We start from the raw sequence: 15,931 nt of genomic DNA on the forward strand, positions 1-15,931 counted from the left end.
TTGAAATCGATGGTTCGAGCAATACTTTACGATCGTTTTATCTCCACTCGGCAGAAACCTTTCGAAGGGAGAGATTTGTTTTCCTCAATCAAATACTTTGATACAATTCCAAAGTAATTGGCAAAATTGACAACTGCACAGCAGAAAACACAAAAGCAGAATCACCAGTACTTTTCTTTTGGCCAAAAGGATACAAAGGCTCAGAAAGTAACAACTTTTCAACCACAAAGTAGCTTTCGTCATGACTAACAAAGGCAATGTGCACCGAGATATTAAATGCCCTCTCCGAAGGGGAAGAGTAACACAGGCCTGCAGCAGAACATGAGATTAAGGCAAACAAGCTCATCATTACCTTTGCAGCTTTTGGCGAAACTTGGCGGTGAACAGACAATGGAATGGTGCGACAGAGGGATAAGTAGTAGTCTACTTCATCAAATGCCCGATTCAAACGACCACCGGGATCAGTCGATCGAAGTTCCGACCCTTCAATCCCAAAACCTTTCCGAACAGCGGGTCCGCAACATTAGTCATGTCTGAAGGTCATCTGATCAGACAGAGAGAAACACAAATATTCATTCACTCAAACAGCAATTCATACAACTCACTTGTACATCAACCACTCAGACAATCTAAACAACAACTATTTATTATTAAGGCAATCATATTTATACCAATATTTAAAAAAGACAAAGTGTCACCACCCCCGTTGTTTTCGCAACTTTGCTGTACAGAGTTAAAGGGCAAGCCCATATTTATGTGCATGCCTGATGTTAGCTTAATGGTGAGGGTGGTGGGCTTTGGGTCATAGGGTCCTGAGTTCAAATCCCGCTCTGCTGTTGAATTAATACCAGATGGAGTTAACTCGGCCTGTCATCCTTCCAAGGTTGGCAAAATGAGTGCCAGCATGCTAGTATACTGTGTCGGAGTGGCGACCTATCCAGGATTGTGCCCAATAGCCAAGGAGACTGCTTAGGCAGCACCAACGCTCTCTGCACAGATTATGGTCCCAATCTCCTCCTCCTCCTCCTCCATATTTATGTACAACGAAAATGGCCGCCAGTTACGAGTTGGCCTTCTTTGATCAGATCACAAAATAAAGTGAGGGTCATGTGTATGCCATCATGTACTGTGCTTGTGTCAAGTTTGAGCAAAATCGGTCCATGCATGTCTGAGAAATGGTTGGGGACACATTTAAGTAACAAAATGGTCGCCAGTCAGCCATCTTGGATCTGATCTCGAAAAAAAAAAAATTAAAAAAAAACAATGACGTGCTTATGGAAACCATCATTCATTATATGTGTGCCAAGTTTGAGCAACATTGGTAAATGCATGTCCAAGATATTATTGAGGACACATTTGACACTGGGTTGTTTTTATAACTAAAATGGCTGCCAGTTGACCCATCTTGGATCTGATGTCAAAAAAAAATTTAAACTGACGTGCAGATGCACATAATCATGTGTTGTCTGTGCCAAGTACAGATAAAATTGGTCCAGTGATGTCTGAGATATTGTTGCGGACGCACATACGCAAAAAAAAAAAAAAAAAAAGGGCCAAGTCCAATGGGGGCTAATAATTATGATGTGCTCGTAGGATAGCCAAGTGGTACGAGTACTCGTCTGAGTTGTCCAGCTGGTTTACACTTTAAATCCCGATAGGCCGGATCGGTATCTGGATCTCAACCAAAGTCCAATTGGCGTGTTCTTCTTCCCTAACCAACCTATACATCAAGTTTCATCCGAATATTTCCATAACCTTTTGAGATATCATGCTATAGTTTTTGGCCCTATCTCTCAATGGTGAAGAATCACTTACAAAATAAGCATGGTGCTGGCTTTATGCTTAAGGTGAGTGGCTTGAGATCTTTGGGTCTTGAGTTCGAGCCCCTATCTACCATTGAAATAACACCAGGTGGGTTGACTCAGCTCATCATCCTTCCGAGGTTGACAAAACGAGTAGGCCTACCAGCTTACTGGTAACAAGCACACTGCATCAGCGGCACAGACACACTTCGAGAAATAATGCAACCAGCAGCCATAGGCTGCAAACAAAATAATAATAACTAAAAGGGCACTCGGCAGAGTGCATACCTCTGTCACGCAATGCCTGATCCACGAGAACACATCAGGCCAAATACATTTTTGAGATATCATGCTATATATCGTTTTTGGCCCAATCGCTCGATGGTAAAGAATCACTTTTAAAAATACAAGTTGTCGGATCCGGATTTTCACCAAGATCTAATCAGTTCGACCTTGTCACACACCGAACCTGTCCACAACTTTTTGAGATACCCTGTACACAAACAAACAGACAAAGGGGTGAAAACATTTCCTCCTTCACCTTCGGTGGCAGAGGTAACAATTAAATGGCCTTAGTAATTATCCAACTGACTTATTGAATGCCCCTTTGGATCATCAGCTGGGAACCATTCATCATTTTAGGGCAGGGTGTGGGTGCAGAGAAAAATTGGTGAGATAGTTAGTGAGATAATTCACAGCAAACCAATTCCTAGATAGGCATAATAAGGAAATTTGTCTTTGTCGTGTTTCTCACCAATGCCCATGACCGCATTCTTTGGTTTTTAAGCGCAAGCTGAAAATCAAAGAATGGTGACAAGTGAGACAACGTAGGTTGGATCAGTGGATCATCAACATCTGTGGTTTACCAACACGTCGACCATCTGTTACCGACGATTTGGCCGCACAGTGTGGTTAATGATTGCCCGTCAATGCCACACAGTGGCGAGCTTTGTTTGATAAAAGTCCAGGTCAAACTTGAACAAACCACTGTTTACCTCGTATTTGTTCTAGTGCCGAGTACAGTGTCACTTCAATTTGTAAACATTCCTTTCCTTCATATGCAGATGTCGATATGAAATTCTCTTCGAACCTTATGATGATGCTTGTAAGCTCTTCCATCGGGTGATGTTTCAGTGAACAAACCTCAAAACTAACCGCCTGGTCGCCAGGTGACAGACTCACGTCTCTACGAGCAACTTGTGCCCAAGGCTAGGGCTGAAGGGATAGCCTGGATTTGAATCTCAACCTAGCTATAAACCATCATCTTGGTGTCTCGCAGGCGGGGTGAGGCATAAATTGTGTGCCTCCCTCATCCATCCATCGGACAGAGCAGAGGTGCTGCCAAAGCAGTCTCCTGGGCGATTGAGCACAATCCTGGATGGGTCACCACTCCGACAGGATACTCGAATGGCTCAATCATCCCAGCAAGCTGGTACTCATTTTGCCAACCTCAGAAGGATGACTGTCTGAGTCAACCCCACCTGGTATTGATTAAACGGGACCAGGAATCAGGATTTGAACTCAGGGCCCTGGAATCCCAAGCCTGCCACCCTCACCATGAAGCCAACAGCAGGCATGTGCCTCCATCAGATGGACATTAAACTGGGCTTCCCGTCTGTCAGCATTAATTGGTAGACGGTAAAGATCCCGAGGTGTCTCGTGGCGGGAAGGCAAATTATCACCGGAGCCATGAACAAATTATACTCATTCCTGTTTTGACTTACAGGAGGCTTTGCATTAGGAGCGCAGGCACGCCCTCATCCAATGACGTTACTCGCAGCCTTGTGCTTCATGAGAAAGTATAGTGTGGAACTCACTGAAAGCTGACAGCTGTTGGGCAGAAACTATATATGGGAGGAAACTGAGGTGGAAAGGCACATCTCAGGACTAGGTTTTTTTGTATACATCGTCAAGTCTCGTGGATGAGTCAGTACTAATACATTGAACAGATCAGGACGTAACAGGACAAAGGGAACAGTAGACACACAGAGAGAGAGAGAGAGAGAGAGAGAGAGAGAGAGAGAGAGAGAGAGAGAGAGAGAGAGAGAGAGAGAGAGAGAGAGAGAGAGAGAGAGAGAGAGAGAGAGAGAGAGAGAGAGAGAGAGAGAGAGAGAGAGAGAGAGAGAGAGAGAGAGAGAGAGAGAGAGAGAGAGAGAGAGAGAGAGAGAGAGAGAGAGAGAGAGAGAGAGAGAGAGAGAGAGAGAGAGAACCAAGAGCAGCCTTGAAGGCCAAGATAGAGGCGGAGTTAGACAAATAATGGGTGTGGGAAGGAATGGTATGGACAAGATGGATACAGAAGGAAACTCTCAGGAGATAAAACTGGAAAGCAGAGAGATATGGGTGGTGGGTGTGAGTTAACGAGGGTAGCAAAGATCATGGCTTTGGATTGGAGATGAGATGAGATGATGGTGAACAGCTGTCTTGAAGACCTGGAGAGAAGAATGAGATTCAAAAGAATGTGGAAGTCGATTCCACAGGTGAAAGCAAAGAGGAACAAATGAGTGAAGGTGAGCAGATATCCTGGATTTAAGAAACTTCACCAGAAGAGGGTTGCTGGTGGACTGCATGTGCCCTGCAGCAAACTCGGGGTGGGGGTGGGGGGGTGAGCGGAGGGGTGGGGGGTGGGAGAAAGCATGGAAAGAGCAGAAAGAAGGTGGTAGAAGACAGAGCCCACCAGCCTGTTTACATTGGCAAAGTGATAGGCTCAGCTTCATCACAAGAGATTCCAATAACTTTGAAGGTATTGGTTTCCACTGTGTCAAGCTAAGCAAGATGAGGCGGAGGGCCAGCCCAGAGGGGAGAGCAGTACTCCATGAAGATGCAGACGAAGGCCGTGTCAGTGGGTAGGAATTCAGGTGTGCCAAGGAAGGACTTTACATGATGGAAGATGCAACTGGTTTTGGAGGCCAACGTTGAAATATTGGGCCTATTTGTGTCATCACCATCAAGGAGAGTTCAGTAGGCAGTAGCTGTTGAGATCAATTTACAATCTCCACATCTGTTAGTGCGTGGGCAATGGCATTATTTTAAGAAGAAATTTTCAAAGTAAATGGAAACAGAAAAGGAAATTTCTGATCATCAACCCATGCTGCGTAACGAGTTCAAATTGGTGTCTGAATGTCCATTATGGACGATGTTTGAACTCAACATGCTTAACAAGTGCACCAAGCCTCGTTATTCCATTTAAATAAAGAATCAGTTCAAGCTTCGGTGCAGAAGGAATATCGATTATAAGAGCTTTTGAAACATTGAACCGCTGTATCAACCAGCAGAGCCGCAGGAAATGTAATACGGGTTGAGCTCCATCTTTAATAAAATATCATTTCCCGTCTACAAAATCAGAACCACTTTGCCTTTGTTCAACAGCACGAATGAATAATTCAATGAAAGAAGCTTATTGATGCATTCTTGATATATTAATTCATTCATCAACTCGTGATCACATCGACTTACTGGCTCTGCCCTCCAGCTCTTCACCACCCTCACCCTTTATCCTCCCCCACCATTCCTTATGTCTTAAAAATGTAATCAACACAAAGTTCCTAATGAAAGGTCCCACCACACCACACCTGAATAACCATGTTGATGTTCTACAGAGCCTGCAATACATGATAAGCTTTCATCCTCTTGTTTTGTTTGGAGGAGGTGTACGTGGGAGAAATGGAACTGGGGATCCAAAGGGTGTAATCACTACTTCCCACCAACCACTTCCTTTCAAAAGAATATATAATACCATAATTTAAATACTACACCTTCATTTAAAATTAGTTCACCAGTTTTTTCCAGCAGGGGCGAGAGCAACAAGTGGTGCTTGCCATGTATGTTTCAACTCTTTTGACAAAAGGTTAACCCCCCCCCCTCCCTTCAATGCTAAAATGCTGGCTTCAACCTTGCTGTTTGATCAATTTGCTTCATGGCCGAGGACGACAACTGCAGAAACATTTCATCGAATGATCGTTCTTAGGCTGTGGGAACATGGGATGCAGGAGGTGCACTCACTCACTCACTGCGTACCAAGTTTTTTTTTATTTTTTGGTGTGGTTGCTCATCCAAACTACATGAACCAATCACAAACCTGCACCCCAAGGATAGAAAGTGTCTCCATATTCCTGACTTGTCCCACATTCATCATTTACATAACTATAGGAAATATCTCATGCTCATGGCGAAGCAACTTCAATGTGGCTTTGTGAATGCTGATGTCATCTGGGGGACAAAACTTTAAATGTACAAAAAGTACGTTTTGTGTGTCAAGGCGTTTTACACGTTATCAAGAGATTTCATTTTTTTTGTGTGCAATGTCGAAGCTCATATGAGAACTAACACACAGAACGTACAACAAGGGGAGCAGGGGACAAGAGGGTGGGAGAGGGAAGGACAAAACAGTGTGGAACAGACATGCTCCTTGATGTTGCAGACTTTCCACTGCTATGGACTTTTGTTATCTTTGTGTACTTCTTCTGTATCTTCCTGTCCTTCTGCTCCCCCTCCACCCCCTTTCTTGTATCTGCCTCTCCTTCCTTTGTTCTTTGTTGTCTTATTTTCATTGTTCTTCTCCCTTCCTCCTTCTTCTGTGTTTGTCTTTCTGCCTTTCTTCTCTGGCATTGTTTCTTATTCTTCAGCACTGAGGATGTCACATCACATTTTATCACAGTGTTTGACATTGTTTTTTTTAATCCTTGCAGAGCTTCAGGAGATGCAATAAACTTGAAAAACAATGGAGTTTAAACACCAAAATGCACTTGTTCTCTGCTTGTTAAGAATACTAGTACGTGCCCATAAAAAAATAATAATAATAATAATAATAAATAAACCACACAGGCCGTTTCTTCACTCTCACGTGCCCGTACGTGCATGACCCGGAAGTTCGATATTATTCGCAGTTACGATTATTCGCAATTTATTTTTAATACCCAATTATTCAATTAGCACCAACGTATTTTACCTTTTCGCAATGTCGTGGCAAGGAAAAACAAAAAGAGAAGAGAAGAGAGAAAAAAAATTACTTCCTGGTTCGGAGCATACCAGCACTCTGATGTTCCCGAAATTTATACACCGTCTAATATGAAAACGATCATAACTTGGGCCATTGTGTTTATCTATAAATGCGCATAAGAAATCGAGAAATTATTAGAATACACGAAGTCATCACTCTCCGGAAGCCCGTACGTTGTAACCCGTAATGGGGAACGTGGCTGTGCTTCCCTTCCCCATCGGCCACGCAACAATGTGTCTTCCCATTGGTTTGGTAAATAAATGGCCATAACTTGCGAAGCACTTGTCCGATTAATATCAAACCTTGAAAAGGCACATCCTCAGGTCCCCAGCAATATACCTGGCAAGTTTCAATTAGATCGGACCAGAGGTTGTCGAGAAACAGCAGTCACACACACACACACACACACACACACACACACACACACACACACACACACACACACACACACACACACACACACACACACACACACACACACACACACACACTGCTGGAATTATAGATAGACTAGTACGGGCCCGGAGGGGCATAAACGACGACTGGATTGGGGCATTATTTCAATTAGATCGGACCAACCATATCATAAATTGCCATAACTTGGGAAACATACTCAGCTCCCCAGCGTCAATTGTGACGTCATATCAAATGAAGAAGAATCGTGACGCCCCCTCTCTCTCGCTCCCCCCCCCCCCGAGTCTTGCCCCTCCTCTCTCCCCCTCCTCTCTCGAATTGTGATGCCCCCTCTCTCTCACCTCTCTTGCCCCCCTCTCTATTCCCCTCTCTCTCACCCCTAGTCTCGCCCCTCCTCTCTCCCCCTCTCTCTTGCCCCCACTCCCATCCCCTCTCACACACCCCCCTCTCTCGTTCCCACTCCCACCCCCTCTCTTGCCCCCTCTCTCCCCCAAGTCTCGCCCTTCCTCTCTCGCCCCCACTCTCATCCCCCCTCTCTCGCAGATATTGGTTAGCAGAGAAATGGCCGTAGCTTGGGAACCGCTCGTCCGATTGATATCAAACCTCGAAAAGGCACATCCGCGGGGCCCCGGCAATATTCCTGGCAAGTTTCAATCCGAAGAGGAAGCATTGTGACATCATTGCACCGTGTCCTGTCTGATTGACAGACAATATACAGGTCATTATTGGTTGAGAGACATTGGTCATTGTATCACGTTATTCTTTTTATTCAATTATTGTGCTATTATTGTGTACTGCCAATTATTGTGCAATTATTATTATTAAGATGCTGTTATCATTATTCTGAGAAAAATTGGCATGATAAGGTGAGAAGGTGGAACGACACTTCAGCTGCCATATATACACCTTTTCAACACTGAAAAAAGCAATAAAATGGCCGTAACTTGGGAACCGCTCGTCCGATTGATATCAAACCTCGAAAAGGCACATCCGCGGGGCCCCGGCAATATTCCTGGCAAGTTTCAATCCGAAGAGGAAGCATTGTGACGTCATTGCACCGTGTCCTGTCTGATTGACAGACAATATACAGGTCATTATTGGTTGAGAGACATTGGTCATTATATCACGTTATTCTTTTTATTCAATTTTTGTGCTATTATTGTGTACTGCCAATTATTGTGCTATTATTATTATTAAGATGCTGTTATCATTATTCTGAGAAAAATTGGCATGATAAGGTGAGAAGGTGGAACGACACTTCAGCTGCCATATACACACCTTTTCAACACTGAAAAAAGCAATAAAATGGCCGTAACTTGGGAACCGCTCGTTCGATTGACATCAAACCTCGAAAAGGCACATCTGCGGGGCCCCAGCAATATTCCCGGCAAGTTTCAATCAGATCGGACCGGCGGTCGTCGAGAAACTGCGGTCGCAGACACACACACACACACACACACACACACACACACACACACACACACACAGCTGGAATTATAGATAGATAAAGCACTGCTGACAATCACACCCGATGTACAACAATTCTTAGCCTCACCTGAAGGGGGAGACAATCATCTTGTACGTGTATGTATATGTACGTATGTATACGAGTGAGTGAAAGAATATAGTGTTGTGTAAATGACTCAATGGTCCCATCGGCACGGCAAAGTGGAAAGACCTGGAATATGGACCGGGGCAGCCGAATCAGCTAACCATTATGGCTGCTGTTGGAGCGGCCTGCAACAACTCGTACCAAGCAACAGAGATGATCTGCGACTCCAACATTATGTGTTTTCACACGCAAATCAATATTAATATAGCATCACACCCCGAGTGTGTTAAAGGGATAACGCAGACAAATACCTCGGCAACATTCGATCTCGGTTCCATTTTAGTTGGTGTTGGCAAAACCGACTGGTGTGAAAAAGTTTATTTATTTAGAAATCACATCTATTCATCCATAGTGCATTGCCCATTGCAGAAATACCTCCCCAAAACCTCAGATTGTGAATGTGAACGGCTCTTTTGTTTCTACCTTAACATTCACTCGTATCCAGGTATGTTTAAAAACGAAGACATCTCTTAAAACATGTCACATCTCACCATTATAAAACGATCACATCCTGAGAGTCACGGATCTATCGCTAATCAACTAATGCTGTACCTGTACGAGGTGTGCGTCAAAGGTTCTCGGAACGATACACTCACTGTATAAAAGTACTACATTAAAGTCCAAGACGTGACGTCTCATTAACGAAGTATATACTGTATACAATTGAGACATAGTTCCTTGCCATGCATAATTACTCACGAAAATAAAATGTTGGTGTATTGTATGATCATGAGCGTCTCCTTGCGAGAATATTCTGAACAATCCACACAGCGAACCCAAAATGAGCACTTGGACTCGAAGAATGTTCATGGAAGTGTCAGGCATGGGATATTTGGCCTCCACGTCTTCCCAGCACAGGAAGTGTTGAACCCAACAAAGCTTTCAGAACAAAAACAAAACAATTGCAACACTTCCCATTGTGAGTGCTTGGTCTTCTACATCTATGATTGACCATTATCCCTAACCAAGGACATCTCAAAAAGGCAAAGAAAAAAAAAAAAAAAAAAAGGAATCAGTGTCGATTGTCTACCTGTATGAAACACCATCCAGCGAGGTCTGTTCCTACCATCGTCGGTCCCAGGGCAGGGGGGCATCCTCCACAATTCCCTCGACTTGCCGAGATAACAAAATGAATAAAAACAATCTTAGAAATCATTTTGTGCAATTGTCACAGAAACAGATCAGTCATCGTCATAAATGACCTTGATATCAAGCATGCTTTTGTCCCATGGCCTCGAATCTGGACACACTTTGGAACAGCAATGAGTCATCGTTTGTTTTTCAAGTTGAGATCATGATTCATGAGTTTATATGAAGGTAAAAATAGAACGCCAAATGCTAACTCGTATGGATATAACCACTGTGATAAAGCGGTTGCCGTCGTGATAGGTAGAACATTACACCATGGTCCAAATTACTCCCTCAATATTACGGGTCTTTTCCTTTGTGGGACAAATCATATAACAGCATCGGATATTAATGTTTGGGGGGGATAGGTACACATTTTCAGGAAGGGGAACATTGGTTAGCATTTGGAGTGTTGGGTAGTAAATATATATATATATATATATATATATATATATATATATATATATATATATATATATATATGAGGATTGGGGGGGATAGGTTAGACTCAGAGGGGTGAGGAGGTGGGTACGCCATAAACTTGCAAAGGTAATACAAGAACTTCAGGGTGATTTGGTGGTGGAGAATCGGCAAGCATGCACGTTTACCAATCAGACTCGACTGAACCATAAATCACATTCAATTTTGATCCATCCATCACCTACAAATAAAAAAGGCAATGTACGTCGACCTGAAAGATTCATCCAGCTTTTTGAAATGAATGAAATAGATCAAGTCAGTTCCTAGAGGTGATGAAATGTGATATGTTCACCATCACCCTGCAAGCAAATATCCAAAAGTACGAAGAGTAAAAGCACAAATTTACCAAAACCAATGAAACCATGGATTTGGAGAAGTCAATATATATATATATATATATATATATATATATATATATATATATATATATATATATATATATATATATATATATATATATATCCACCATTGGTCATCTTTTGAGTACTGTGGGTTATAATTTCATCGAAAAGGGTCACACCGTTACTTAGGGCCATTACAAGTATGTTCTGCAACAGCTGAGCACAAAGGTCAATGCCGCTGCTCAGGATTGATGTTGCTGAGAAATCGATTTCTTTGGCAAGACGATGTTTCTCTCGTATCCGGTCGTGTCCACAGTTGAGCGATTGACAAAGCACCAGGTAACGGTTTCAAATCATTCTTCATTTATGCCCCTGAGATAGTCACTGTGCAAGCATTTTCCCCATTTCCTCATCAAAGAAGGGCCATGAAATCTCACAAAGGGTTCCCACAACGAAGGGAACAAACTGAAGGCAATTCCCTGCCTGCCAGAGAACAACAGGAAGGTTTGTATTCGGAATCCTCGTTTCATTGCGAATTGAACCAATAATGAAAACTCGAAGCCAGGCCGAGACTGCCGCATGTACTTTACCGACAGCCTTAACCCTTTGTTAAACTACACCCAGCATGACATGGTAATAACAGCCAGGAACTGCTGCTCTGCCATTAAACACTTAGCCCCTCAAAGGAAACATGCAAAGCAAGATATTGAGTTCAATTCTTTTATTTATTTATTTTAACTAAATGCATTTATATTGTCAAAGTTATGCAAGTCGTGGCAACTGTAAATTCGCTCGCAAGAGTGATGACTTGTACGTAATGCTACAATGGAGTCCATCCGAGCTCGCCGCCTCTTCGTGATGGACACCCATAGGATCTTTAATACCCTCCAACTAATGCTGGTGGACATAACATCCCTGCCTGTGAAACACTGGGATAGTTGAAAGCTGGGTCGGGATTCGAACCTCGGACAGACAGCTCAGAAGCAAGCGTGTGTACCTCTAGCGTCTAGGCCACCCTGCCAGCGTACAAAGTAAATGCCATAATATTTTCTATCACTGTAACATTGGTAGGCAGAGTCATTAAAAAAAACAAAAAAACAAAGAACGATGAGAACAAACGTTGTCATCACGTACGTGCCCGAAATACCTTCCACACCTAAAGTCTAATAATGGTTTGTTTTGATTTAAACAACACATTACATATGCAGTCGTTTTATCACCACAAGTGAAGCTATATAAACGAAATAATGTTACGCAGTGTTTGATTTAAATTTACAACCGCACACACACACGCACTTCTGAGAACCAATATTTACTTGGTGAATGTTCCCCAACATATTTACTCAAATGATGTCGGGTTACCATTCAATATCTTAATTACACAGCAATTTTCAGCGACAACCTCAAAGTGCATTAGCAATAAAAGAAGGAAATTGAGAGAAAAAAGTAAATAAGTTAAAAAAAAAAAAAAAAAATAATAATAATAATAATAATAATAATAATAATAATAATAATAATAATAATAATGATGATGATGATTAAAACGATTTTTTTTTTTTAAGCACAGAGTTTGATTGTTCAGGAGGATATCTGAAGAATGTTCAATCGCTTCGTCTTCGTCTTGCACTGGTAGAGGTTGGAAGATATGATCAAGTCAGAAATACAGGTTGGAATCAATTTATGCATTTATAGCTTGGTGTATTGGGAGCCAGTGAAATGTTTTGACGATAGGAATAAACCGACTAGCCTTGGCTACCATATTCTGAACGAGTTGTAAAGACTCGAAAGAACAAGCAGACAAGCTGCCAACTGTTGTTGTTGTTGTTGTTGTTGTTGTTGTTGTTGTTGTTGTTAGCAAGTGCATATAATCCGTATTGCACAAGAATTCGATGATTAATTCAGGCTGCAAGTTGCATCATTACTGAACTGCAGCTGTGCCACTGTAGGTTTGAGCAGGAATTTGTAAGTTGGTCAGGGTGCCGGCGATAGCTCGCACACTCTTCACGGAGACACACCGTGGGATCTTTGAGGTCCAACTACTGCCGGCAGATGGGACATCCAGTTTAACGTCAATCAGAGGGACGGCGCACACGATGCCCCGTCCTGTCTGCGAAACACCAGGATGACAGTTTATAACAGGCTCAAAATTCAATCCGTACGATGCAGCTCAGAAGCAAGTGCGCGTACCTGCCAATGGATTCGCAGTAATCCAAGCGTGATGTTTATGAGCGAGTAGACAAACTTTTCAGCTGTCCAATGATACAAGCATGAGCACATTTGGCCACCACTGTGCAGATATAAAGAAAACGGATTTATATCTTTTATCAATGTCCGGAACATAGGAAAGCGGTGCGTCCGCAGCACGACGTGCATTTCAAACCATCGAAGCGGAGATTCGGTGATACCACAACTTTCATCAACTGCGGTTCATCATTTTTAAGAACGGATGAGAGGGCAAGGACCAACCTTGGAATTTCAAGTTGGAATTTCCAGAGTTGTGGAAGAGAGCACATCCTGAAATAATGTAATAGTTTAATTTTAACTAAACAACTTCACACATCCTCTGGTCAATTAAACAATGTGTATGAAAATGGACACAGGAATAACACCATTACTGCACGACTGAATTACATGATGCTGTAGATCCGGTTCCGGGATTTCGAGTGGCACTCCCTTTTTTTCTTTTAATGTTGCCATCTTATATATTATTTCTGAGTTTGTGGTTTCGTGTCGCGCTATCTTCGACTTTGTTCTGCGCTCGAGTAACGTGATATTCGGCTTACATTATCTCACAGACCATATGAAGTGCATGGTACAAAAAAAAGTAAATAAAATGGTTCTGAAACAGTGAAATCGTATTCCACTTACTGCATTAAAGTAAAATTACTACTGATACTCTGCATCAGTTCCTTTCTCAAACACACCCACCCCAACATGTCGCGCAGAGCGCGGATTATGCTAGTTTATTATTCTCCCCAAGTTGCCCTGAAGGTCAATCACAGAGTGTGGAGCAAAACTACATGAAAATGAAACCTGAAGGGGGGGGGGGGGTGAGGAGCAAGAAAACCTCCTTGATGGTCATTAATACACCAGCTGGGCTTTTTTCTTTTTCTGACAATCTCAGAACAACATGATAATTTACTCATTCAAGCTTGGTTCCCACATGATTAGAACCCCAACCCCTCAATCTTACCACCTGAAAAAAAAAAAAAATTTTAACACATGACCCATGTGTTACCAATGTACCATCCGCATTGCTATACACCACAGCTGAATCCAAATATGCACAGGTCATGGTCTTTATATTTGTATATGTACTAGCAAATACCACTCGTCGCTTCGCTGATGGGAATACTAAAGGGGTGGGGGGAAGAGGGTGGAAAGAAAGAGAGGGGTGGGGGAGAGTGAGAAGGTGGAGGGGGAAAGAGGAGAGAGGGAGAGTGAGAAGGGGTAGGGGAAGGGAAGGAGACGTGTGGTGGAACGTTAAGTACGATTCATAGTCACATCAAAATGATTCTGCATCGAATAACAGTGAAGATGGGAACAAAATAATGTCTGAAATCCATTTTCTACTGGTCATACAATATATACACCACCCAGAGACAAACTCCACCCAGACATGTCCGAAGATAAACATACACAGCCTGGCTAGGTCTGGAGACAAACACTGTGTGGACACAAACTCCGTCAGGAGACAAACACTGCCCAGACATAATCAGCACCCAGACACGTCCAGAAACAGGAAGATGTGTGAGGTTGCTGCACTGCATTATGAGGGGCAGAGCAAGGATGGGAGAGAGAGAAGGGGTGGAGGTGGGGGGAGTTAGCAGAGAGAAAATGTTCTGCTTTATGAACACACACACGGCAATTTTTCGGGTATCGGCAGATTGGAGTCAGTGTGATTACAGACTGCAGTATGTACTGTAAATAACCCAGAAACCTGGAGTAGCTTTCACCATCGTTTTGGGGGAATTTCAATAAAACAAGTTAAAAAAGAAAATAAAAAAAAAAAAAAAAACAAACAAACAAACAAACAAACAAAAAACTTTGCATTTATTTCAAGATGTGCACAAACATTGATCATTATAAACAGCTGTGTGTGATGGGTAGAAAAAAAAGAAAAAGAAAAGAGGAGACAGAAGGGAGGGAAAGCAAGGAAGGGGGAAGCAAAGATGATGTCATGTTTTATCAGCACACACACAAGTGTGTGTGTGTGTGTGTGTGTGTGTGTGTGTGTGTGTGTGTGTGTGTGTGTGTGTATATATATATATATATATATATATATATATATATATATATATATATATATATATATATATATATATATATATATATATATATATATATATATATATATATATATATATATATATATATATATATATATATATATATATACACACACACACACACATATATACATACTAGCGATACCCGTACACATGCACGGGAGAGCAGTACAACATAGCTGGTAGCAGACGACAGACCTTACACGGGGAATGACAAAAATACGCATTGTGCAAAATGCAAGTGGTACTATGGAACGCCAAGACTTCCCAAACATTGTCGGCATGTCCGCTAAGTGCCACAGCAATTTCATAGGGATCGTGTGACGGCGAGCCGCGTTTTTAGTGTGCAAGCTTGGTATTATAATAGAGATGTGTACATACATATATATATATATATATATATATATATATATATATATATATATATATATATATATATATATACACACACACACACACACACACACACACACACACACACACACACACACACACACACACACACACACACACACACACACACACACACACACACACACACACACACACAGTAGACTAGGCGCAAGTCGTCACCATCGGGACCGAGAAAAAACAGTGACGACTTAGACATGTGACGACTTGCGCGTATGCGAACATTCATGATGACTGTGGGGTGAAGGATGAAGTCGCGCGTGGCCTGGACACGTACGTGTGAGAGGGCGCAACAATCTCTAAGCCGGCTATTGTACCAAAAGGGAGACACAATCCTCGGGGCATAGGTGGGGGTTCATTGGTTAGTTGGAAAGTGATCAAGGAAAGATGGAATTCATGAATCACTTTATCAAAAGTAAAGATAATGAACAACTGTAAGACAACTCATATACCATCGG

The 15,931-nt window shown here is 42.3% G+C and overlaps 1 long non-coding RNA gene across 12 annotated transcripts in view; it reads right to left on the minus strand.

Annotated features, from left to right (window-relative positions):
* LOC147030842 (uncharacterized) overlaps positions 1–15,931 on the minus strand; it is a 62,695-nt gene that overhangs the window by 12,800 nt on the left and 33,964 nt on the right. For 8 of the 12 annotated variants that reach the window (XR_015056543.1, XR_015056544.1, XR_015056535.1 and 5 more), the window contains one exon: positions 353–544. The exons of 2 other annotated variants lie outside the window; for them this stretch is intronic. This is a non-coding gene — a long non-coding RNA (uncharacterized LOC147030842). 2 more of the 12 variants (XR_015056534.1, XR_015056538.1) reach the window with 2 other exon arrangements.

The sequence above is a fragment of the Eptatretus burgeri genome, chromosome 3 (assembly GCF_056783735.1).
Source record: "Eptatretus burgeri isolate ZD-2024b chromosome 3, Ebu_testis_v1, whole genome shotgun sequence".
NCBI lineage: Eukaryota > Metazoa > Chordata > Myxini > Myxiniformes > Myxinidae > Eptatretus > Eptatretus burgeri.